This window comes from Bos grunniens, chromosome 14, assembly GCF_055505025.1.
Source record: "Bos grunniens cultivar Pamir isolate PY7600 chromosome 14, Bosgru_T2T1.0, whole genome shotgun sequence".
NCBI classification, from domain to species: domain Eukaryota; kingdom Metazoa; phylum Chordata; class Mammalia; order Artiodactyla; family Bovidae; genus Bos; species Bos grunniens.
Genome location: NC_141178.1, coordinates 68,555,793 through 68,579,777, shown reverse-complemented (window position 1 = coordinate 68,579,777; position 23,985 = coordinate 68,555,793). Strand labels below are relative to the sequence as shown.

Genomic DNA, 23,985 nt, shown 5'->3' with positions numbered 1-23,985 from the left:
TTAGAAGCATAAAGATAGTCATTAGTCATATGCCAAAGATAGAAACTCTCCATTTTCATCTAAAATTAAACAATGAAAAGTAAAATGTTAGTCTCTCAGTCGTGTCCCACTCTCTGAGACCCCATGGACTATCGCCTGCCAGGGTCCTCTGTCCATGGACTTCTCCAGGCAAGAATGCTAGAGTGGGTTTTAACCACAGATATATAAACATATACATGCAAAGACACACACACTCACACATACATATGCATTGTTGTTGGCCAGTCACTAAGTCCTGTTGGACTCACTGTGACCCCATGGACTGTAGCACACCAGATTTCCTGCCCTTCGCTGTAATACATGCATTTTATAAATATATTTAATATGCAGTTAAGATTTCAACCTATGACTTCTGGGGATACGCACACAGCAGTAGTCATGGTAAATTCTAGAAACAACACTTTTTTAACCACAGACATATAAACATAGATACGCACATACACATATACTCACTCCCTGGAGCTCAGATGGTGAAGAATCCACCTGCAATGTGGGAGACCTGAGTTCAGTCCCTGGGTAGGGGAGATCCCCCTGGAGGAAGGCATGGCAACCCACTCCAGTATTCTGGCCTGGAGAACCCCCACGAACAGATGAGCCTGGCAGTCTACAGTACAAGGGGTCGCAGAGAGTCAGACATGACTGAGCAACTAAGCACAGCACACATACACACTTAAAATTGCACACATATATAAGTAATATACAAAGTATGTGCCAGACGGTCAGGACCACATGGCTACGAGCAGAAGCGCTGGACACGCAAAGCGCTTACCTGCCCTGGGATCTGAGGGAGACACGTCTTGCTGGAACTGTTTCAAGGTGTTTAGCAAGTTGAGAGCGATGCTTGAGAAGAAACTGCTAATCTTCCAAGCAAGAAGGTTCTTGGGAAGGGCTCCAGAGGCCTTTGTCCAGTCTGACAGGTCTCTGAGGGTCCTAGTGGAAAATCAGACAGTAAGAAGCGATTTGTGACAGGGGCTGTTGTCTCAGTCCAAGTCGCCGAGGCAACAGCCCACGGCCTGGCCAAAGGACACAGCGAAACCCCAGCGGAAATGCTATAGTTCCCACACAGACCATCAATATCTCCTGAACATCCAGAGGATGTGACCACAGGTTGACCCTGGAGCTGGTCCAGACAATGAGGCTCCTCACCCTTCTCTAGCTTTAAAATGTATGCCCACAGGTCCTTCCCTGTGGAAGGGAGCCATTTTCAAGGAGGTAGTTTTGAGAGATTGGGGTGATGTTGAGACCCTTTGAATTGTTCAAACTTCTCTATAAAGTTGAGATTTTGAAGAGCAGGGGAGGAGATCTACTCGCAAGGGTGAGCAAGTAGCATGTGATCATCACTTGTATAAATAAAAAGATTTGCAGGTGAAATCCTGCTGTTGTTTAGTTGCTGTGTCTGACTCTTTTGTGACCACATGGACTATGTAGTCCACCAGGCTCCTCTGTCCATGGGATTTCCCAGGCAAGAACACCAGGTCCATTAAACAGAGTGCTTGGCACAATTATGCTCGTGACTTGGATAAGTTAGGACCTTATCCAAGTGACCCAGTGATTCCCAGATACTATTTCAAAACTTAATAAGTGATTTCCATGTGCCAGTTTCTGTTCAAACTCCTTTAATCCTCACAAGAAGCTGGTGAGGTAAATACTATCAGGATTATGATTTTACCAGTGGAAAAAAAAAGTACAGGGAGATCAAGTGACTTTCTTGAAGTTGCACAGCTAAAAAGTAGCTGGGAGAGCACTATGGACCCAAACAGTCCACCCCTGTGACCTGGACCCTCTCAGGTATAGTGCCTACAACTTTACACCTTATCAATGCATTCCTTTAAAGCAGGAACCACTTTCTTCATTTTTGGACCCCTCTCAAACTGGGTTTAGAATGTCCTCATAATCCCATGAAAATAGAAACACCTCAGAGAAATGTGAAATATTGAGTGCTAATAGCACTGCATGTGCTGTGCTTATTCTGATTTTATTCAAATAGAAAGTGGAACTGCAAAAGAAAATCAAGTGCTAAGAAAGGTAACTCCAGGCACCATGTCTGGCTCACCCTGCAGCATTCTATCCATGCATATGGTAACCAACAGGAAAATAAACGGGCCCGAATCGTTACCCCAGAGGTATATGGTCTGTAAGCACGAAGAATTATTTTATTCTGCTCTGGGGCCCATTTTATACTCAACTCTTCATTTCTCCACCTCCTTATGAGCCTGTGCTGCAGAAGCTATCCCCAAGTGGAAGTGCTCATTTCCCCCACTTATCTGAGGGGCCAAGAGGTCAAGATAACACATTGTACTGAGAAGTGATTGGGTCCTTCCAAGGTTTACATGTCCTCAGAGTAATAGGTCCAGAGGACCCCTGACTCCTGCCAGGACCTGAGCATAACACCCGTTCCAGTGTCTCCCCACAGCCTGGAGACTTCCCTTCCCCACCAGACCAAAGCTCCATGAAGACAGAAGGACATTTACTCTCTTCATTGTCATAGCCCCAGCACACAGCTCAGAGCCTCTCCTGTCAGGTATTCTCAATAAATACCCAGAGGACGTAAAGTCTGCTTCTAGCCCGTGGTGCAGACGAAGATGTTTTTGTCCCCCAAGGGACACTGGACAGTGTCTGGAGAAGGTTTTGTCATCACACCTCGTGAGGAGGGGGTGGAGAAGAGAGGCACTGCGGTCTGCCCGGTAGAGGTCAGGGATGCTGGGAAAGCCTAGGATACACAGGACAGCCTCCATAACAAAGAATTTCTCAAGGTATCAACCCTGCTGAGGCTGACAATCTCTGTTCTGATTCACTGCATCCCTTTGATTAATGAAAAAACTGAGAACTGAAGAGATGATATTTCTGACTCAATCTTGCCCACCAAAACAGTGGTAGAGTCAGACCCGGGGCCTGACTCCCAGATCAGGCTCGTGTCCTCACTGATTAATACTCCAGAAATCAGGACAAGTCTCTTCAGAGCACTGGTGTGGTTGCTCAGGCCAAACAAACTCATGCTAAAAAGACAATCTTAGATTATAGCATGATTCCCTGCTATTTTCATTTAAAAAAAAAAAAAAAACCTACATAGCTTATTTTACTACACTGTGGAGACACTGGTTTTTTTATCACTCATTTTTCTAAAGATGGGTTAATAGCTGGTTGTGTGCTGTGCTAAGTTGCTTCACCTGTGTCTGACTCTTTTGACCCCATGGACCATAGCTCACCAGGCTCCTGGGCCACCTGGGAAGCCCAATGGTTGGTTAAAGGGTGAAAAATTAAAGACAAGAAGGTGACTCCTGAGCTCTTTCTCTCTCATTCTCTTAAAAGAGGAACAAATGGAAAAGAGTTAAATCTGCTAACTTTCAACAGTAGTTGCACTATTAACTTTTGTATTTTTCAAACTCTAAGCAACACGACCTGAGCTCAAGCATCTCCTGAAGCTGCTGACCATCCCCCTGGCTGCCTTGTTTTCACAAGTGCTCTCAGGCTCCAGGAGGAGGCAGAGTGGAAGACAAGCAGAAGCTAAACCTTAGGGTCTAGACACCTCTGCCACTTACTCGGGCAAACTCAAGAGCCTCTCTGAAACTGAATTTTCTTATGAAAATGGAAAATTTATAAAGGATGTATAGAACAGTGTTTTGGACTCTGTGGGAGAGGGATGGGGGATGATTTGGGAGAATGGCATTGAAACATGTATAATATCATATAAGAAACGAATTGCCAGTCCAGGTTAGATGCAGGATGCAGGAGGCTTGGGGCTGGTGCACTGGGATGACCCAGAGGGATGGATTGGGGAGGGAGGTGGGAGCGGGGTTTAGGATGGGGAACACATGTACACCCGTGGCAGATGCATGTTGATGTATGGCAAAACTAATACAATATTGTAAAGTAAAAAACAAATAAATAAATAAAAGAACCAAACAAAAAAAAGAAGAATAAAAAAGGAAAAACAATTATAGGGATATTTTTTAAAATGTAAAGATGAATTAAGTTTCTCCTGAAAAGACTGAGCACTTACTTGGTAAAGAGAACAGATGTCTGCTTTTAACTGTCAACAGAGCTTTTACTTTTTTTCTTCCTTTTCATCCTTCAAAATACTAAAAATACCAAGCCAAGAATTAGTAGCTAAAATATATTCCTCCCCGTCCTCTCCCTCTCCAGTCAGTAACGCTAAATTCTTCAGGCACTAGAACATGATATTGAACAGTTTGCTCTGGGAGCTAACCTGATGACTTTTGTCTGTTACCGGCTCCATAGATCTGTTAACACTGATTATCTAGTGTGGATTTGTTACTGCACTAGACATTCCCTGGTGGCTCAGTAAAGAGTCTGCCTGTGGTGCAGGAGACCAGGGTTCAGTCCCTGGGTCGGGAAGCTGCCCTGGAGAAGGAAATGGTGACCCACTCCAGTATTCTTGCCTGGAAAACCCCATGGATGGAGGGGTTTGGCAGGCTACAGACCATGCGGTCACAAAGAGTCAGACACGACTCAGTGACTTCATTTTCACTTTAGACATTCACAAGGAGGGAGGGACGGACCGACAGGAAGACTCTGATCTATACCCTGCTCTCAGGAAACTCACAGTTTAGTGAAGAGACAAGATGAGAGCACATACAATCCAAAACCACGAACAACGGGGTGCATGCATGCCTGAGACAGATAATTCTTCCACACTTTCACACATCAGATTCCACTTGTGCCTGGGTGCATGTGCTAACTAACGTTAGTTCAGTTCAGTTCAGATCAGTCGCTCAGTCGTGTCGACTCTTTGCGACCCCATGAATTGCAGCACGCCAGGCCTCCCTGTCCATCACCAACACCCGGAGTTCACTCAAACTCACATCCACCGAGTTGGTGATGCCATCCAGCCACCTCACCCTCTGTCGTCCGCATTCCAGCCATCTCATCCTCTGTCGTCCCCTTCTCCTACTGCCCCCAATCCCTCCCAGCATCAGTCTTTTCCAATGAGTAACGTTAGACACCCTTCAAACATCACTTGCTGCGGGACACATGCGCTGACGTTAGATACCTCCTCAGACAGCACTTGCGGTTGGGCGCATGCGCTGACGTTAGACAGCCTTCAGGATTCCTGGCCGTTGGGCATCACTGGCTGTTGGGCACATGCGCTGACATTAGACACCCTGTCTTTGCCTTTGGGACTCACGGGGGGTTGGGCGCATGCGCTGACGTTAGACACCCTTCAGGAGTCTTTGCCTTTGGGAATCACTGGCTATTGGGCGCATGCGCTGCCGTTAGACACCCTTCAGGAGTCTTGGCCCTGGGGAATGACGGCGGGGGTGGGGCGGGGGTGGGGAGGGGGGGGGGTGGGGAGGGGGGGGGGTTGGGCGCATGCGCTGACGTTACACACAGCCTCAAACGTCACTTGCAGTTTGGCCAATGCGCTGACCTTAGACACCCTTAAGGATCACGGGCGGGCAGTTGGGCATCACTAGTGGTTGGGCACATGCGCTGGAGTTAGACACCCTTCAAGGATGAATAGCATTCAAGGAGAGTTTTCAGGGAGGAACACATTTCAGCAGGAGACAAGAGCCAGGTTCCAGAAAGTAGAGAGCATTGGAATTTAAGAAAAATGCTTTCCCAGGAGGGCAGGCTCTGCAAAGGGGCCTAATGGGACTGAAGATAAAAGCAAACAGGCTTAGAAAAGAGAAATGTACCTATTTTGTTTTTTTCTTAATTTATTCCATATTATTTTATTTATCCCCTACGCAGATGGGAACTGCTCAAGATTTTGGAGCAGTACGGGATACAAACTGAGAAATGTGCTTTCCAGACGGTTCTTTGGCAACTCTAGGAAGAACAGATGAGTCGATTGGTTCAGGGCAGGGAAGAGACTAAAAGCAGAGTGAAGCTAACTAAGACCAGTTCATTTTCTCCTTGGTTTGAATTAAAAGTAGGGTCTGATGTTTGGAAGGGGTCTTAAAGGTCACTTGGTGCAGCCTTGGACCCTGTGCCAGACAGTAATGGGAGACACAGAAATGACCCAAGGGGTTAGTGAAGAGCTCAGCTCCACAGCAGACAGAGAGGTGCAGGGGAAAGACCTCAGGCCTGGGCACCCGTCCCTCCTGCCCAGTGAGCAGAGCAACCTCAGGCAGGATACTTTCTGGGTCTTGGTGCCTTTCTCTGTGAATATTAACTTTCAACGGACAGAGATGTAGTGATAACAAAATTATACCTCCTACCCACTGTAGCCTGGGCTACCTAAGTGGTGCTGGTAGTAAAGAACCCGCCTGCCAACACACGAGACACAGAAGACACGGATTTGATCTTTCAGTCAGGAAGAGACCCTAGAGTAGGGCATGGCAACCCCCTCTAGCGTTCTTGCCTGGAGAATCCCATGGACAGAGGAGCTAGGAAGGCTGCAGTCTACAGGATTGCACAGACTCAGACACAACTGAAGTGACAGCACACACACCCACTGTGGCCTAGCACGGGGTACACACACCACCTCTTGGTTGCAGCCAAAATCTTCGTGCTTTTTTCACTCATCCATAGGACCAAATTTCATCTCCTAAAAACACACAGGGCATGTTTGATACCAATTTCCTAAGACAAATACTAGAAGATAGAAACCATGTTGCCACAAGTCTTACCTTTGCTAAAGAACATTAAATATCACCCTCCTCAGATAACATATTTTCCAAAGCACTTATCTTTGCAATTCCTAATACATGCACTGTGATGCCTAAAATGGTCTTTAAAATAAAACCATATTCCTGTGTATGGTGAGGGTTAGGCTCTCACTAATGCAGTTCTGAGTATTTTACTCCTACAGAGTGAGTTCATTTGGCTAAGCGGAAGAGAGGGGCTCTGTTGCTGACCTCTAGAGACTTCTGAACCCTTTTGCATTCCTCCACATGCTAGTCTGACAAATTCTCAAGTGTACTCTAGGACAAGGCATTAGGAGAAAAAAAAATGAGAACCACTGGTTTAAGACACATGTATCAGTGTTTGGCTGACTACCCAAAATAAATTACGATTAACAAGATTAAAATAACTTCAACACTTCATGTTAAAGAGGCAGGGATAAGCTCTCTCTAAGGCAGTGCATAAAAGAGCAGAGCAGTTTTCAGTACAAGCAGCCTGGTCTTGGGACCCTTGGCCTCCCATAGGAGGAAAGAAAGAAAACAGGAGGGAGCACGTCATGCCTGTCCCATCAGTGTGGAGAACAGACTTCTGCTTTTGAAAACGGGAGTCTCTCTTCCCTGACTCCACGGCCCACAGCAAACACACTCAGCAGCATGCATTATTGACCCCTCACTCTGGACCAGGTTCTGTGTGAGGTCTTACAGATGGTAAGGTGATTAAACCATCACTGTTGCTCTCAAGCAGCTGGAAGTCTGACTGAGGAGACTGTTAGAGAACAAGTAAGACTAAGGCAATATAACCTAGTACATGTAACAAGGATAAGCAGAACCTAGATTTTGTACTTAAGGTCTAAGCAGGGGGCCAGAACAGCTGTTAAGAGCTAGGGTGGAGATTTCATTCAAAGTGCCATTGGCAGTAGCAAGCAGTCACGGACAGCTCAAAACTAAAATTTCACAAGGATTTCACCAGGCTGAAAGATCAGGCAGGGAATTCCAGGCCAATGGAATAACATGCCCAAAAGCTTACTGGTGGGAAAGCCCAAAGATTATCAAGGAAAAGGCAAATATACCTATGGGATTTAAAACCCCTAAACCATGTGGAGTCAAAGAAAGGCTTTTAACCACGGAAATTACACAAGAGATTAAGTGGAATCCTCCAGAACCATGTAGAGAAGGAGGTGGAGGAGCGACTCCAGAGTCAGGGAGAGCTGTTAGAAGACATGAGACCAGGTCACAGATGGAGCCCTGGATTAGGGCCGTGTCTTTAGGGATAGAGAAGAGATGGTGGGTTTGGTAGATATTTTGGACATGTAGCCAAATCAAGATGTACCACATTCTTGAGTAAATATTTGAACATGACACTGTGCTACTGTTGAGGGCCCAACAATTAAAGCAAAGGACGGGTCCTAATACCTCCCAGCACAGACACAGATGAACTACTGTGAAAGAGAGCCACCTTATTGAGGCATTTGTGCTGTGCAAAGATGCCAGGAGAAAATTAAATACTTTATTTCCCTATGTATTTATGAAGCACTTCACTCATCCCAAATTCTCATTGATTGACAGGCACCGTAATACACTCCCTACATACATAATCTCATTTACTATCTTAAAAAAGGCTAGTGCACTGGGACGACCCAGAGGGATGGTATGGGTAAGGAGGAGAGAGGAGGGTTCAGGATGGCGAACACATGTATATCTGTGGCGGATTCATTTTGATATTTGGCAAAACTAATACAATTTGTAAAGTTTAAAAATAAAATTAAATTAAAAAAAAAAGAAAGTAAAAAAAAAAAAAAGGTACTATATTCAAAGCAACAAATTAACTGCCGTGAAAAAAAAAAAAAGATGAAAAAAAAAAGCTTTTAAAAGCAAGTTTTATTATTGTACATATTTATAAACAATAAAGCCTAGTTTTATTGTTTAAGTACCTTGCCCAAAGTCACAGTTAATACACTGCTGGCTTACACATACAGAGGAGCATAGCAAGAAAGTATTTCAACAAATATTAAATTGAATTTTAAAATCTCTGCATCCCAGAAGTTTATGTGGCCCAGTCTCTGACCATTAAATAAATCCCCAAAGGAGATAGTTTCTTTCATACATTGCTGGTGGAAATGAAAATTGGTGTGCTCCATGTGGAAGGGAATTTGGAGATAGTTAGCAAAATTTCATACACACCGACCTTTTGACTCAGCAATTTCACTTCTAATCCAGCAGCTACACCTTCAAAAATATGAAAGTAAATGTGAACATTTCTTCAGCATTGCTTGCATATGCAAAATACTGGAAACAACCTAAATGTCCATAAATTGAAGAGTTACTGAATAAACTATACTCCATCCATACACTGAATGGTAGATAGCCGTTAAAAAAGAGGTGTGTGGGGGTGGGGGGGACAACTTCCCCAAATTGGTATGGAATGACTTTAATGATCTGATTTTTAAGTGAAAAAGAGCTGTCTAAACTGTTTTCTGTAGAGTATGTTATAGCAAGAATCCTCTTAGGTCATTTTAGCCAGATCCCCTTTTTCTCCCTGTAATGTTTTCTCACCCACTGCCTTAGTCTCTGGCTATAAATCCCCATTGGTCCAGGTTGTATACAGAGCTGAGCCCAATCTCATGACTCCACTGTAAAATCCCACTACAGTGGTCCCTCCACCTACCATGATGGTCCTGAACAAAGTCTGCCTTACCATCTGTAACACACATCATGGAGCATTTTTTTCTTTAAGATTAGCAAATTTGTTTTTGGTGCAAGACTGTGAGTTAGAAATTCGGAAACTAGTTTACGTGTATACTTGGATTATAGTAAGTAAATCTGTGGTGAAAAATGTGGGCCAAGTTTCTCCCAGTCAGAGAAAGGAGCTATAAATAAGGAAAGAAAGTGACAATAAATCCACTGATGTGGGACTGGGATTAGGACTATTAGCATGAACTCATAGTTGTAATATGTGTGTGCGTAAATAGATACAGAAATGAATATGTATGTATATTTTTCATTAGTAAATAAATCATTTCATAGCTATCTTTGCTGAGAAATCCTAGAAGCAGTAACATATCAGTAGCAATAACTATAAGTAGTGCCCATCCTTTGGTTTATAAATATCATTATTGGATAAAAGGAAATAGAGATCCTTAAAGATATAGGAAATTGGAGGACAGAAGCATTAAAAATTATATGTGTAAGATGAGCCTGGAATATTTATGGAACCAAAAATTAGGAAGGAAATGTTCAACAAATGATGTGAACACGTTGAGAAAGACACATGGACTAAATTGAATAAGCTCCCACTGACTAAATCTGGGACAGTTTGAGCAACAACATAAATACAAGTATAGTAATGGGTTATAACCCACAGACTAAAAGTATGAAAGGAGAAATTAAGAATAACACAATAACAGTGGGAGACTTTAATACCCCACTCACACCTATGGATAGATCAACTAAACAGAAAATTAACAAGGAAACACAAACTTTAAATGATACAATAGACCAGTTAGATCTAATTGATATCTATAGGACATTTCATCCCAAAACAATGAATTTCACCTTCTTCTCAAGCGCACATGGAACCTTCTCCAGGATAGATCACATCCTGGGCCATAAATCTAGCCTTGGTAAATTCAAAAAAATAGAAATCATTCCAAGCATCTTTTCTGACCACAATGCAGTAAGATTAGATCTCAATTACAGGAGAAAAACTATTAAAAATTCCAACATATGGAGGATGAACAACACCCTGCTGAATAACCAACAAATCACAGAAGAAATCAAAAAAGAAATCAAAATTTGCATAGAAACTAATGAAAATGAAAACACAACAACTCAAAACCTGTGGGACACTTTAAAAGCAGTCCTAAGGGGAAAGTTCATAGCCATACAGGCATACCTCAAGAAACAAGAAAAAAGTCAAATAAATAACCTAACTCTACACCTAAAGCAGCTAGAAAAGGACGAAATGAAGAACCCCAGGGTTAGTAGAAGGAAAGAAATCTTAAAAATTAGGGCAGAAATAAATGCAAAAGAAACAAAAGAGACCATAGCAAAAATCAACAAAGCCAAAAGCTGGTTCTTTGAAAGGATAAATAAAATTGACAAACCATTAGCCAGACTCATCAAGAAACAAAGGGACAAAAATCAAATCAATAAAATTAGAAATGAAAATGGAGAGATCACAACAGACAACACAGAAATACAAAGGACCATAAGAGACCACTATCAACAATTATATGCCAATAAAATGGACAACGTGGAAGAAATGGACAAATTCTTAGAAAAGTACAACTTTCCAAAACTGGACCAGGAAGAAATAGAAAATCTTAACAGACCCATCACAAGCACGGAAATTGGAACTGTAATCAAAAATCTTCCAGCAAACAAAAGCCCAGGTCCAGATGGCTTCACAGCTCAATTCTACCAAAAATTGAGAGAAGAGCTAACACCTATCGTACTCAAACTCTTCCAGAAAATTGCAGAGGAAGGTAAACTTCCAAACTCATTCTATGAGGCCACCATCACCCTAATACCAAAACCTGACAAAGATGCCACAAAAAAAGAAAACTACAGGCCAATATCACTGATGAACATAGATGCAAAAATCCTTAACAAAATTCTAGCAATCAGAATCCAACAACACATTAAAAAGATCATACACCATGACCAAGTGGGCTTTATCCCAGGGATGCAAGGATTCTTCAATATCCACAAATCAATCAATGTTATACACTACATTAACAAATTGAAAAACAAAAACCATATGATTATCTCAATAGATGCAGAGAAAGCCTTTGACAAAATTCAACATCCATTTATGATAAGAACTCTCCAGAAAGCAGGAATAGAAGGAACATACCTCAACATAATAAAAGCTATATATGACAAACCCACAGCAAACATTATCCTCAATGGTGAAAAATTGAAAGCATTTCCTCTAAAGTCAGGAACAGGACAAGGGTGCCCACTTTCACCATTACTATTCAACATAGTTTTGGAAGTTTTGGCCACAGCAATCAGAGCAGAAAAAGAAATAAAAGGAATCCAAATTGGAAAAGAAGTAGTAAAACTCACTGTTTGCAGATGACATGATACTCTACATAGAAAACCCTAAAGACTCCACCAGAAAATTACTAGAACTAATCAATGATTATAGTAAAGTTGCACGATATAAAATCAACACACAGAAATCCCTTGCATTCCTATACACTAATAATGAGAAAACTGAAAGAGAAATTAAGGAAAGAATTCCATTCACCATTGCAATGGAAAGAATAAAATACTTAGGAATATATCTACCTAAAGAAACTAAAGACCTATATATAGAAAACTATAAAACACTGGTGAAAGAAATCAAAGAGGACACTAATAGATGGAGAAATATACCATGTTCATGGATTGGAAGAATCAATATAGTGAAAATGAGTATACTACCCAAAGCAATCTATAGATTCAATGCAATCCCTATCAAGCTACCAACGGTATTCTTCACAGAGCTAGAACAAATAATTTCACAATTTGTATGGAAATACAAAAAACCTCGAATAGCCAAAGCGATCTTGAGAAAGAAGAATGGAACTGGAGGAATCAACCTGCTTGACTTCAGGCTCTATTACAAAGCCACAGTTATCAAGACAGTATGGTACTGGCATAAAGACAGAAATATTGATCAATGGAACAAAATAGAAAGCCCAGAGATAAATCCAGGCACATATGCACACCTTATCTTTGACAAAGGAGGCCAGAATATACAATGGATTAAAGACAATCTCGTTAACAAGTGGTGCTGGGAAAACTGGTCAACCACTTGTAAAAGAATGAAACTAGAACACTTTCTAACACCATACACAAAAATAAACTCAAAATGGATTAAAGATCTAAATGTACGACCAGAAACTATAAAACTCCTAGAGGAGAACATAGGCAAAACACTCTCCGACATACATCACAGCAGGATCCTCTATGACCCACCTCCCAGAATATTGGAAATAAAAGCAAAAGTAAACAAATGGGACCTAATTAAACTTAAAAGTTTCTGCACAACAAAGGAAACTATTAGCAAGGTGAAAAGACAGCCTTCAGAATGGGAGAAAATAATAGCAAATGAAGCAACGGACAAACAACTAATCTCAAAAATATACAAGCAACTCCTACAGCTCAACTCCAGAAAAATAAATGACCCAATCAAAAAATGGGCCAAAGAACTAAATAGACATTTCTCCAAAGAAGACATACAGATGGCTAACAAACACATGAAAAGATGCTCAACATCACTCATTATCAGAGAAATGCAAATCAAAACCACTATCAGGTACCATTTCACGCCAGTCAGAACGGCTGCCATCCAAAAGTCTACAAGCAATAAATGCTGGAGAGGGTGTGGAGAAAAGGGAACTCTCTTACACTGTTGGTGGGAATGCAAACTAGTACAGCCACTATGGAGACCAGTGTGGAGATTCCTTAAAAAACTGGAAATAGAACTGCCTTATGATCCAGCAATCCCACTGCTGGGCATACACACTGAGGAAACCAGAAGGGAAAGAGACACGTGTACCCCAATGTTCATCGCAGCACTGTTTATAATAGCCAGGACATGGAAGCAACATAGATGCCCATCAGCAGATGAATGGATAAGCAAGCCATGGTACATATACACAATGGAGTATTACTCAGCCATTAAAAAGAATACATTTGAATCAGTTCTAATGAGATGGATGAAACTGGAACCTATTATACAGAGTGAAGTAAGCCAGAAAGAAAAATACCAATACAGTATACTAACGCATATATGGAATTTAGAAAGATGGTAACAATAACCCTGTGTACGAGACAGCAAAAGAGACACCGACGTATAGATCAGTCTTATGGACTCTGTGGGAGAGGGAGGGGGGTGGAGATTTGGGAGAATAGCATTGAAACATGTATAATATCATGTATGAAACGAGTTGCCAGTCCAGGTTCAATGCACGATACTGGATGCTTGGGGCTGGTGCACTGGGACGACCCAGAGGAAGGGTAGGGGAGGGAGGAGGGAGGAGGGTTCAGGATGGGGAACATGGGTATACCTGTGGTGGATTCATTTCGATATTTGGCAAAACTAATACAATATTATAAAGTTTAAAAATAAAATAAAATTTAAAAAAAATCCATGAATCCATACTAATACAAAAAATAAATGAATAATAAGTGGGGATGAAGGACTTGCTCTTCCTTACAGTATAATTCAGTTAATAATTTTATAAGGAATGATGAATATTAAAAATGACCATTAGAAAACACCACAGTGAACACTGTTGCAGAGAAGTAATCATTGAAGGATGCTAAAGTTAATGGGCAAAAGTGAGATGAGAAACAGGGTATTTGAATAGTCTCAAAGTATCTCCCCACAAGATATTTATTCATGACAAATGCGAAAACACATTTACAGTGGATAATTCTATCATTCAGCACCTTAACCAAGTGATCAAAATCGATATCATTAGTGGCACAAACTGCACTCATGCACCTTCTGAAGTGACGCACAGACAAGGATAAAGGTCATAACATCAGTAGTGATCTTGCCAAAAATCCTTTATCCCTTCTGATCAGACAAATCCAGGCTGAGAGGCACTTGATAAGGTAACTAGTAGATTGTTGTTGTTTAGTTGCTAAGTCGTGTCCAACTCTTTGCAACCCCATGGACTGTATCCCATCAGCCTCCTCTGTGCATGGATTCTCCCAGGCAAGAGTACTGGAGTGGGTTGCCATGTCCCTCTCCAAGGAGATCTTCCCAACGCAGGTATCAAAGCCACATCCCCTGCATTGGTAGGTGGATTTTTTACCACTGAGCCAGCTGCTGCTGCTGCTAAGTCACTTCAGTCGTGTCCGACTCTGTGTGACTCCATAGACGGCAGCCCACCAGGCTCCCCCGTCCCTGGGATTCTCCAGGCAAGAACACTGGAGTGGCTTGCCATTTCCTTCTCCAATGCATGAAAGTGAAAAGTGAAAGGGAAGTCGCTCAGTCGTGTCTGACTCTTCCCAACCCCATGACTGCAGCCTACCAGGCTCCTCCATCCATGGGATTTTCCAGGCAAGAGTACTGAAGTGGGGTGCCATCGCCTTCTCCAACTGAGCCAGCAGGGAAGCCCAATAAGCACTAGATAGTATTTCTCAAAAGTGTCAAGGTCATCGTGAAAAAGGAAAGAAAGAAGTAAGGAGGAGGCAAGAAAGGAAAGGCAGAAAAGAAAGTAACAAAAGACCAAAGATTTCACAGATTGGGCACACTAAGAAGACAGATAACCAAATTAATCAAGAAGTCTAAACTGGATCCTAGACTGCAAAAAGGACTGATCCAGTCTAGTTGAACAACTGATAAAATTCAAATACTGTCTATAATAACTACTTTCTCAGTGTAGGTTTCCTGATTTTAATCATTGTAATATATAAGATATTCACATTAGTAGAAGCTGGTTGAAGGTATGTCAGACTTTTGTATTATTTTTCCAGTTTCTATAAGTTCTAAATTCTTTCAAAATAAGAAGTGAAATACATACATATCCAAAATCCCAAAATGGTCTTATTGCTGTTGTTTCATCATTACGTCATGTCCAACTCTTTGTGAGCCCATAGACTGTAGCCCACCAGGCTCCTCTGCCCATGCAGTTTCCCAGGCTGGAGAATACTGGAGTGGGTTGCCATTTTCTTCTCCAAGAATCTTCCCAAGCTAGGGATCAAACCCATATCTCCTGCATTGGCAGCTGGGTTCTTTACCACTGAGCCACCAGGGAAGCCCACATTAGTACCATACTGTTCTGGTTTTTACAGCTATGTAATGTCTTTTGAAATTCAGAAGTCTGAGTCCTCCAACTTTTTTCTTTTTCTAAATTGTTTTGGCTATCCTGGGTCTCTGTATTTCCATAAGAATGTTAGGATCAGCTCATCAATTTCTGCAAAGATGCTGGGATTGTGTTGAACCTGTAGATCAATTTGCTGTCATGTGAATAATACTAAGTTTGTGATCTATCAGTATATGATGCCTTTTCATTTATTTAGGTCTTCTTTAATGTCCATAAAAAAAACCTTTCTCTGGTTTAATACTGTTCATTTTTTAAAACTCTTCCTCCCTCTATGATTAACTTCTTTTGAACTTCACTCATTTAACATGGATCTGTTTCTGTATCTAATTATACTCCACGACCTATGTCTATTCTGCACTGATGCTGCACTATTTTACCTACAACAGCTTTGCTGGACACTTTGAAATCAGAAAAGGAAAGTCTTTCTATACTTGTAATAATCCGTTTTTCTCAAAATCTCTTGTCCTCACTCATTCTCCCATATGAATGTCAAAATTATCTTAAGTTCTGAAAGAAAGAATTCCACAGCAATCTGAATTGGAGGTACATGTTCCCGTTCATTTAAGGGACTGGACTCCTTTATAGCACTGAGAATACCTTTACTTGTTCAACTTTTCTGTTATTTGTTTTTCAACAATGTGTTATATTTTTCTTTATGGGTTCTGTGAGGGTTAATTTTGTGCATCACTTCTCACCCATACCTGATCAGGTGACATTTTAATGACACTTTGGACTTGGAATCGATGTTGGAATGGCTTAAGACTTCTAGGGATGTCCAGATGAGGTGAGTGTATTTTAATAGCACATGACAAGGACATGAATCTGGGCGGGGGTGGACAAAAGATGGAATGTATAGACCAAACTGTTCCCCCTCAAAATGTATATACTGAAGCCCTAACCACTAATTTGACTGTATTTGGAGATAGGGTCTATAAGGAGGTTAGTAGTTAAAAGAGGCCAAAGGGTGGGGCCTTAATCCAATAGGAAGTGTCCTTACAAAGAGAGGAAGAGACACCAGAACACTCTGTCTTTGTGTGTACACAGAGAAGAGGTTATGTGAGGACGTGACGGAGGGGCCTGGGGGGCTACAGTCCTGTCCATGGGGTTGCAGAGGAGTTGGACATGACTCAGCGACTGACCAACAACAACAATAGGAGGTGGCTGTCTACAAGACAGTAAGTCTGATCCAAACCAACCTTGACAAAATCTTGATTGTGGACGTCAACCCTCTAGAACTGTGAAAAAATATTAATTTCTGCTGTTTAAGGCACAAAGTGTGTGCTTTCCTGCTATGGTACCCTGCTTATTAGGGCTTAGTAGGTGGCACTAGTGGTAAAGAACCTGCCTGCCAACGCAGGAGACACAAGAGATGCTGGTTCAATTCCTGGGCTGGGAAGATACCCTGGAGGGAGGGCATGGCAACATACTCCAGTATTCTTGCCTGGAGAATCCCATGGACAGAGGAGCCTGGTGGGCTACAGTCCAAAGCGTTGCAAAGAGTTGGACACGACTGAAGCAACTTGGCACATATGCACACAGATTTACCAATATAAGGTCCTACACATTTCTTAATTTTTCCCAGAATTTGTTACTGTAATATTATTCAAGGCAGTATCTGGAATTCAGGTTCTGAGACTTTTCTGCACCTATTACTAGTGTTCCTCAGTTCCTTTTCTTGAAGCCTGCTCGTAATGTTATTGCCTCACATGAGTTTATTTTGTAGCTTCTGTTATTTAGCTGTTTCATTCAAAGGGACTTGACCGTGGTTTACCTTCATATTGGAGGACGAAGATTTCCAAATGCTATCCTTGAGATCAGACACATACATTCATTTTAGAGACCAATCACATTTCTCCCCCAAAGTAAACAAACAAACAAAAAGTATTAGAAATGGTTGCTATATATTAGTCTCAAATTAAAAACAAAAAGTGGGGCTACAAATCAGTTGCAATAGTACTAGCTTTTCAGTTTCTTTTTTCTAAGCTAATTTTATACTCGTCTTTGTGTCATATTTTTGTTGAGACAGTGTGTTGAAAAGCAGAGACGTTACTCTGCCACCAAAGGTCCATATAGTAAAGGCTCTGCTCTTCCCAAAGTTTGTGAGACCTGGACTGAAAGAAGGAAGAGCACCAAAGAACTGATGTCCTTGAACTATGGTGCTGCAGAAGACTCCTGAGAGTCCTATGGACAGCCAGGAGATCAAACTATTCAATCCTAAGGAAAATCAACCCTGAACATTCATTGGAAGGACTGATGCTGAAGCTGAAGCTCCAGTATTTTGGTCACCTGATGCAAACAGCCAACTCATTGGAAAAGCTGCTGATGCTAGGAAAGATTGAGGGCAGAAGGAGAAGAGGGCATCAGAGGATGTGATGGTTGGATGGCATCACCGACACAATAGTTGAAGTAAACTCTGAGAGTTGGTGATAGACAGGGAGGCCTGGTGTGCTGCAGTCCACGGCGTCACAAAGAGTCGGACACGACTGAGCGACTGAACTGACTGAGGGACAGGGAGGCCTGGAGTGCTGTAGTCCATGGGGTTGCAGAGCGGGACATGACTAGGTGACTGAACAACAATAACACATCTGATTGACAATATTGTGATAATTTCAGATGGCCAGAAAAGGGATTCAGCCATACACACACATGTATCCATTCTCCCCCAAACTCCTCTCCCATCCAGGCTGCCACATATCATGGAGTGGAATTCCTTGGGCTATACAGTAGGTCCTTGCTGGTTATCCATTTTAATTACAGCAGTGTAGCACTTTTTTCTAATCATCCATTTATCTCCTTTTACCAGAGATCTTCATCTCTTCATAAGGCTTAGAGTTACTGTTGAGGATCTTTCATTCCAACCTGAAGGACTCCCTGCTCAGGAAGGTCGGGTGGTGGAGAATTCTCGCACCTCTCATGAACTGGGAATGCCTTAATCACTGTTTCATTTTTGAAGGACAGTTTTGCTAAACATAGGATTCTTGGTTAACAGCTTCTTTCCTTCAACGTTTCAAAGACACTGACCCATGTCATCTGACTTCTGAGGCTCCCGATGAGAAATCTGCTCTTGATCCTCCTGGCATATCTTCTCTCAGCTTCATAAACATTAATAATGTGCTTTACCAGTGTCTCACACAATAGAACATTTTCCTACAGTTTCATCAAGTCAGTTAAATCATCATTTTGCAACCAGAGATTAAGGAAAAAGAACTGAATATTTCAAGTGTAGACATTATGAGGTCCTTTACTACTACTACTACTACTACTACTACTACTACTAAGTCACTTCAGTCGTGTCTGACTCTGTGCGACCCCATAGACGGCAGCCCACCAGGCTCCACCATCCCTGGGGTTCTCCAGGCAAGAACACTGGACTGGGTTGCCATTTCCTTCTCCAATGCATGAAAGTGAAAAGTGAAAGTGAAGTCACTCAGTCGTGTCTGACTCTTCGTGACCCCATGGACTACAGCCTACCAGGCTCCTCAGTCCATGGGATTTTCCAGGCAAGAGTACTGGACTGGGTTGCCATTGCCTTCTCCGATGAGGTCCTTTAAATTATTACTAATTATTCAAACTAGAAATGAAAAAGTTGCTGAAGCCTCCTACAGATTTTAATTTCTATCAAAGTGAATGCCAGTCTCTAATATATTAAAAGAAAAATCTCTTTGGGACCTTTTTCCTAAATGTAAAGGGGCCTTGAACCTGAAAAGGGAGAAAACCACTGGGTTTATCCCCAGCCATGATTGGTCCGTTGCTTGCTCTGACCGCACAGGGAATCACTGTGATGAAACTCACAAAACACCCTTTATAAGACCCCCAGCTGGGTGCAGATTTTGTCCACAGAGCCCAGGAAGCTGATTTTGGTGACCTGACAGCTGGACCTACAGTTAGCGAGCTTTTGTCCGTGATTTTGTGATTTTGTTTATTTTTTCCTTTTACTCTCTTTTTTCTTTTTCTTTTTTTCCTTTGTTATTTTCTCATTTTTTAAATTTGTGTCTGATCATTTTTTTCTTTCAGTTTTAGTTTCTCCTCATTTTTTTTGTTTTTTTTTTTTCCCATTTTTCCCCTTAGTTCTTTTTCTCATTTTATCTTATTTTTTTTAGTTAGTATAGCTAGTATTAGTAGACAGAGTATCATTGATATAGTTAGAATATTTGGTATAGATAATATTGTTAGCATAGATAGTATAGTTAGTGTTAGCACTGTTAGTACCATTGGTATACTTAGCAAAAGTTTGTATAGTTAATACTTTATTAGCATAGTTAGTGTTAGCACTGTTAGCACAGTAGTGAGCATTAATATAGTTGTATAGCACTGTTTGCATATGCAGTATTGCTAGAACAGTTAGGATTCTTAGTGAGGGCTTAGTGGTAGTGAGTATACTTAGTGGTATATTAGCATAGTTAGGTAATTAGTATAGCTTAGTGGTAGTTAGTATAGTTAGGGACGCAGGACCTCATGGCCATCTCCGCTAACAAGATTGCTCATATTGATTATTATGAGGTATTTCAGACAATTGGTGAAGGCCACATCGCCAAAGTGAAGTTGGCCCAGCATGTTCTGACCAGGGGAGAGGTATCTATCAAGGCCATTAACAAGACAAATCAGAGCTTCTCCAGCCTAATGGAACTGTTTTCAGAGGTTAACAGCATGAGAATCTTAAACCACCCAAATATTGCCAAACTCCTGGAAGTGATTGATACTGAGGAAACTCTGTTTATACTATAGGAGTACCTCAGCGGGGGAGACGTGTTCACCCCCTTGGAGGCCAAAGGCCGCGAGACGGATGGGGAGGTCCGAGGCCTCTTCCGCCAGGTGGTCTCGGCTCTGCAGCACTGCCACAAGGGGGCGAGGTGCACTGGGACTTGAAGCTGGGCAACCTCCTCCTCGATGCCAAAAACAACGCCAAGATCTCCGACTTTGGCTTTAACGACCAGTGGCCCCCAGGAAAGAAGCCAGACACTATCTGCGGCCCCAGTTCATGGCCCCAGAACTCTTCCTGGGGAGGCCTTACACAGGCCCAGAGCTGGATGTGTGGAACCTTGGCGGCATCCTATACACCATGGTAACTGGGTCCCTCCTCTTCGGGGGACAAGACTTCTGGGAGCTGCGGCAGCGTGTGCTTAGGGGGCACTACCATGCGCCCAAATATCTAATGAGATAATAGACTTCTAGAAATAATGCTAACACTCACCTACCAACAGAGGTACTTTAGAAGATGTTTGGCAGCATCCATGGGTGAACATGGGCCAGGAGGAGCCACTCCCGCCAGCCTGTGAAGAGCACCCTGGGATGACAGTAGAGACGATACTGGCTGGTGCAGGCACCAACTCCGGGGCTTCGACATAAGCAGCGGCAGTGACATGAATGAACCCAAGGTGAGGGCCCGCACCATCATTGTGAGTCTGGCCGTTTCCTCTGACCTCAGCAGTCAAGAACATACGTCTACACCCAGCCCTGACATGTTCATGTATTCCCGCCTGGCTTTGGGAGACTATTCAGCAGCAGGAAAACAGGAGTCAAGGAAGAAGACCAGAGAGCCTGCCATGCCCCTACCCTGCCCAGAGGCGAAGACAGTGACCCCCAGCTCAGCCCCTCCAGCTGTGACACCTGCAATGCCAGCAGCGCGTGAGCTGCCGATGATGCGGGTGACCACCACGACACGTGCAGGACCAGGCCTCACCTGCGACACCTGTGGCAGGCGTGACAGCAGCCACACTCGTGATACCAGCGTTCCCGTGACACCAGAGATGCCTGCAACACCATCAGCACCTGCGACAGCTGTGATACCAGAGGTACCAGCCTCACCTGTGACGCCTGCAGCACCCGTGACACCAGCCACACCTGGGATACCAGCCTCACCAATGACGCCCTAAGCACACAGGACACCACTGGGGCCTGCAACATAGATGACAAAAGACAAAAGAGACAAAAGACAAGACAAAAGAGAGCCTCTCCAGGTGCCAGAAACTGTTTTGAGGGGTTAACAGCCTGAGAATTTGGAACCACCCGAATACTGTGAAACTACTGCAGCAATTGATATTGAGGAGACTCTACTTATAGTAAAGGAGTACCTCAGCGGGGGAGACTTCTTCACGCACTTGGAGGCCAAAGGCAGAGGCAGAGGCCCGAGGCCCATTGTGCTGATACCACCTGGGGAGTGGTAGCCATCCTGGCCATGAACAAGACAAAATAGAGCATCTCCAACCTCCAGGAGCTGTTTTGAGAGGTTCACAGCATGAGCATGTTGAACCACCCGAATATTGTGAAACTACTGGAAGTGACTGATACTGAGGAGACTCTGCTTATACTAATGGAGTACCTCAGCGGGGAGACTTCTTCACCTCACCCACTTGGAGGCTAAACGCAGACGCTGAGGCCTGAGGCTCTTTCAGTGAATACTACAAGGGGAGTGGAAGCCATCAAGGCTATTAACAAGACAAATGGAGCAACTCCAGCCTCTAGGAACTGTTTTGAGAGTTTAAGAGCATGAGAATGTTCAAACACCTGAATATTGTGAAACTACTGGAAGTGTTGCTTTTGGTAATGGAGTACCTCAGCGGGGGAGATTTCTTTACCCACTTGGAGGCAAAAGACAGAGGCAGAGGCCCGAGGCCCGTTTCACCAGCTGGTCTCGGCTCTGCAGCACTGCCACCAGCGGGGCATGGTGCTCAGGGACTTGAAGCTGGGCAACCTCTTCCTCAATGCCAACAACAATGTCAAGATCTCCAACTTCGTCTTTAACAACCAGTGGCCCCCAGGAAAGAAGATAGACACTTTCTGCGGCAGTCCCCTGTTCATGGCCCCAGAACTCCTCCTGGGGATGCCTTACACAGGCCCAGAGGTGGATGCATGTAGCCTCGGCGGTGTCCTGTACACCATGGTAAGTAGATCCCTCCCCTTCCGCGGACAAGATTTCTGGAAGCTCCAGCAGCGTGTGCTTAGAGGGCAGTAACACGTGCTCAAATACCTATCCAGTGAGATAACAGACTTCCTAGAAAGAATGCTAACGCTCAACCTACCAAGAGAGGTACGTTAGATGATGTTGGGCATTCATGGGTAAACATGGGCCAGGAGGAGCAACTCCCACCAGCCTGTGAACAGCACTCCCACCCAGGACAACTCCTAGGCTCGGGCCTCCCCCTCCGTTACATCGTTTTTGGCCTCCAACAGGGTAGACAGGTCTTCCCATCTGATATATTCAATTACCAGAAAGAGTGAGATGATACTGAGCTGGTGGAGGGACCAGATCCAGGCCATAGACGTACTCAGTGGTAGTACCGCGTGCACATGAATGAACCCTACAAGGGGGCCCGCATCATCATTGTGAGGCCGGCTGTTTCCTCCAACCTCTGTATCCAAGAACATACACTTCCCGCCAGCCCTTAGCTGTCCGTGCTTATTCCCGACTGATTTTGTCATACCATGCAGCAGCAGGAAACCAGGAGTCAAGGGAGAAGACCAGAGAGCCTGCCATGCCCCGACCCTGCCCAGAGGCGAGGACCGTCATCCCTAGCCTAGCCCCCTCCAGCCGCAACACCCGCGATGCCAGCAGTGCGTGAGGTACCGATCACACTGGGGAACGCCAGAACACGTGTGGGACCAGGCTCACCTGCCACACCTGTGGCAGGCGTGACAGCAGCCACACCCATGATACCAGCATTCCTATGACACCAGAGATGCCTGCGACACCATCAGCACCTGCAACAGCTGCAATACCAGAGGTGCCAGCCTCACCTGTGATGCCTGCAGCACCCATGATACCAGCCATACCTGGGATACCAGCCTCACCTATGACGCCCTAAGCACCCAGGACACCACCAGCGCTTGCAACAATGATGACACCCGTGGCACCCACGATACCTGTTACAACAGTGACACCGGCCTCATCTGTGACACCAGAGGCACCCGTGACACCAGAGGCACCTGCGACAACTGCAGTACCAGTGGTACCAGCCTCACCTGTGATGCCTGCAACACCTGGGACCACAGGCACTCATGACACCAGTGGCCCCCGTGACACCAGGGGCTGCGTTGTCACCAGCCACACCCGTGACACCAACCTCACCTGCGATGCTCTAATCACCTGGGACACCGCAGGTGACTGCAGCACAGATGGCATCCGTGGCACCCGCAGTACCCGTGACACCTGCCTCACCTGTGACACCAGCATCATCCATGACTTCAATGATGCCCGTGACGCCAGTGAACCCATGCTAGCTATGATACCAGCAGCACCAGCCTCACCCATGACGTCTGTGGCCCCCAGGACACAAGGGGCACCCGTGACACCAGCCACACCTGTGACATCAGCCGCACCTATGACGCCCTGAGCACCCAAGACACGACTGGGGCCTGCAACATACATGACACCCATGGCAACCGAGATACCTGTGACACCAGTGTCACCAGTGACACCTGCTTCACTCATGATACCAGAGGCACCCGTGACACCAGTGGTGACCATGGCACCCACGATACTCTTGCTAGTAACGTCACCGTGACACTAGGGGCACTCACAACACAATGGC

The 23,985-nt window shown here is 43.9% G+C and overlaps 1 protein-coding gene and 1 pseudogene across 16 annotated transcripts in view; one reads left to right on the top strand and one right to left on the bottom strand.

Moving 5' to 3' along the window:
- The window catches only part of LOC147359619 (uncharacterized), a 134,603-nt gene that overhangs the window by 85,288 nt on the left and 25,330 nt on the right, over positions 1-23,985 (bottom strand). For 8 of the 15 annotated variants that reach the window (XM_086337241.1, XM_086337243.1, XM_086337249.1 and 5 more), the window contains exons 2-3: positions 4,040-4,118; positions 809-969 (exon numbers count right to left, since the gene is read on the bottom strand). The exons of 1 other annotated variant lie outside the window; for it this stretch is intronic. The gene's annotated coding sequence lies outside the window, so the exon portion shown is untranslated. Of the gene's footprint in view, positions 1-492; positions 644-808; positions 970-4,039; positions 4,119-23,985 lie in introns of all 15 variants that reach the window. 6 more of the 15 variants (XM_086337245.1, XM_086337250.1, XM_086337237.1 and 3 more) reach the window with 4 other exon arrangements.
- Positions 14,664-21,486, top strand: LOC147359621 (serine/threonine-protein kinase MARK2-like; annotated as a pseudogene). Its single transcript, XR_015140980.1, has one exon. The product of XR_015140980.1 is annotated as a serine/threonine-protein kinase MARK2-like (transcript).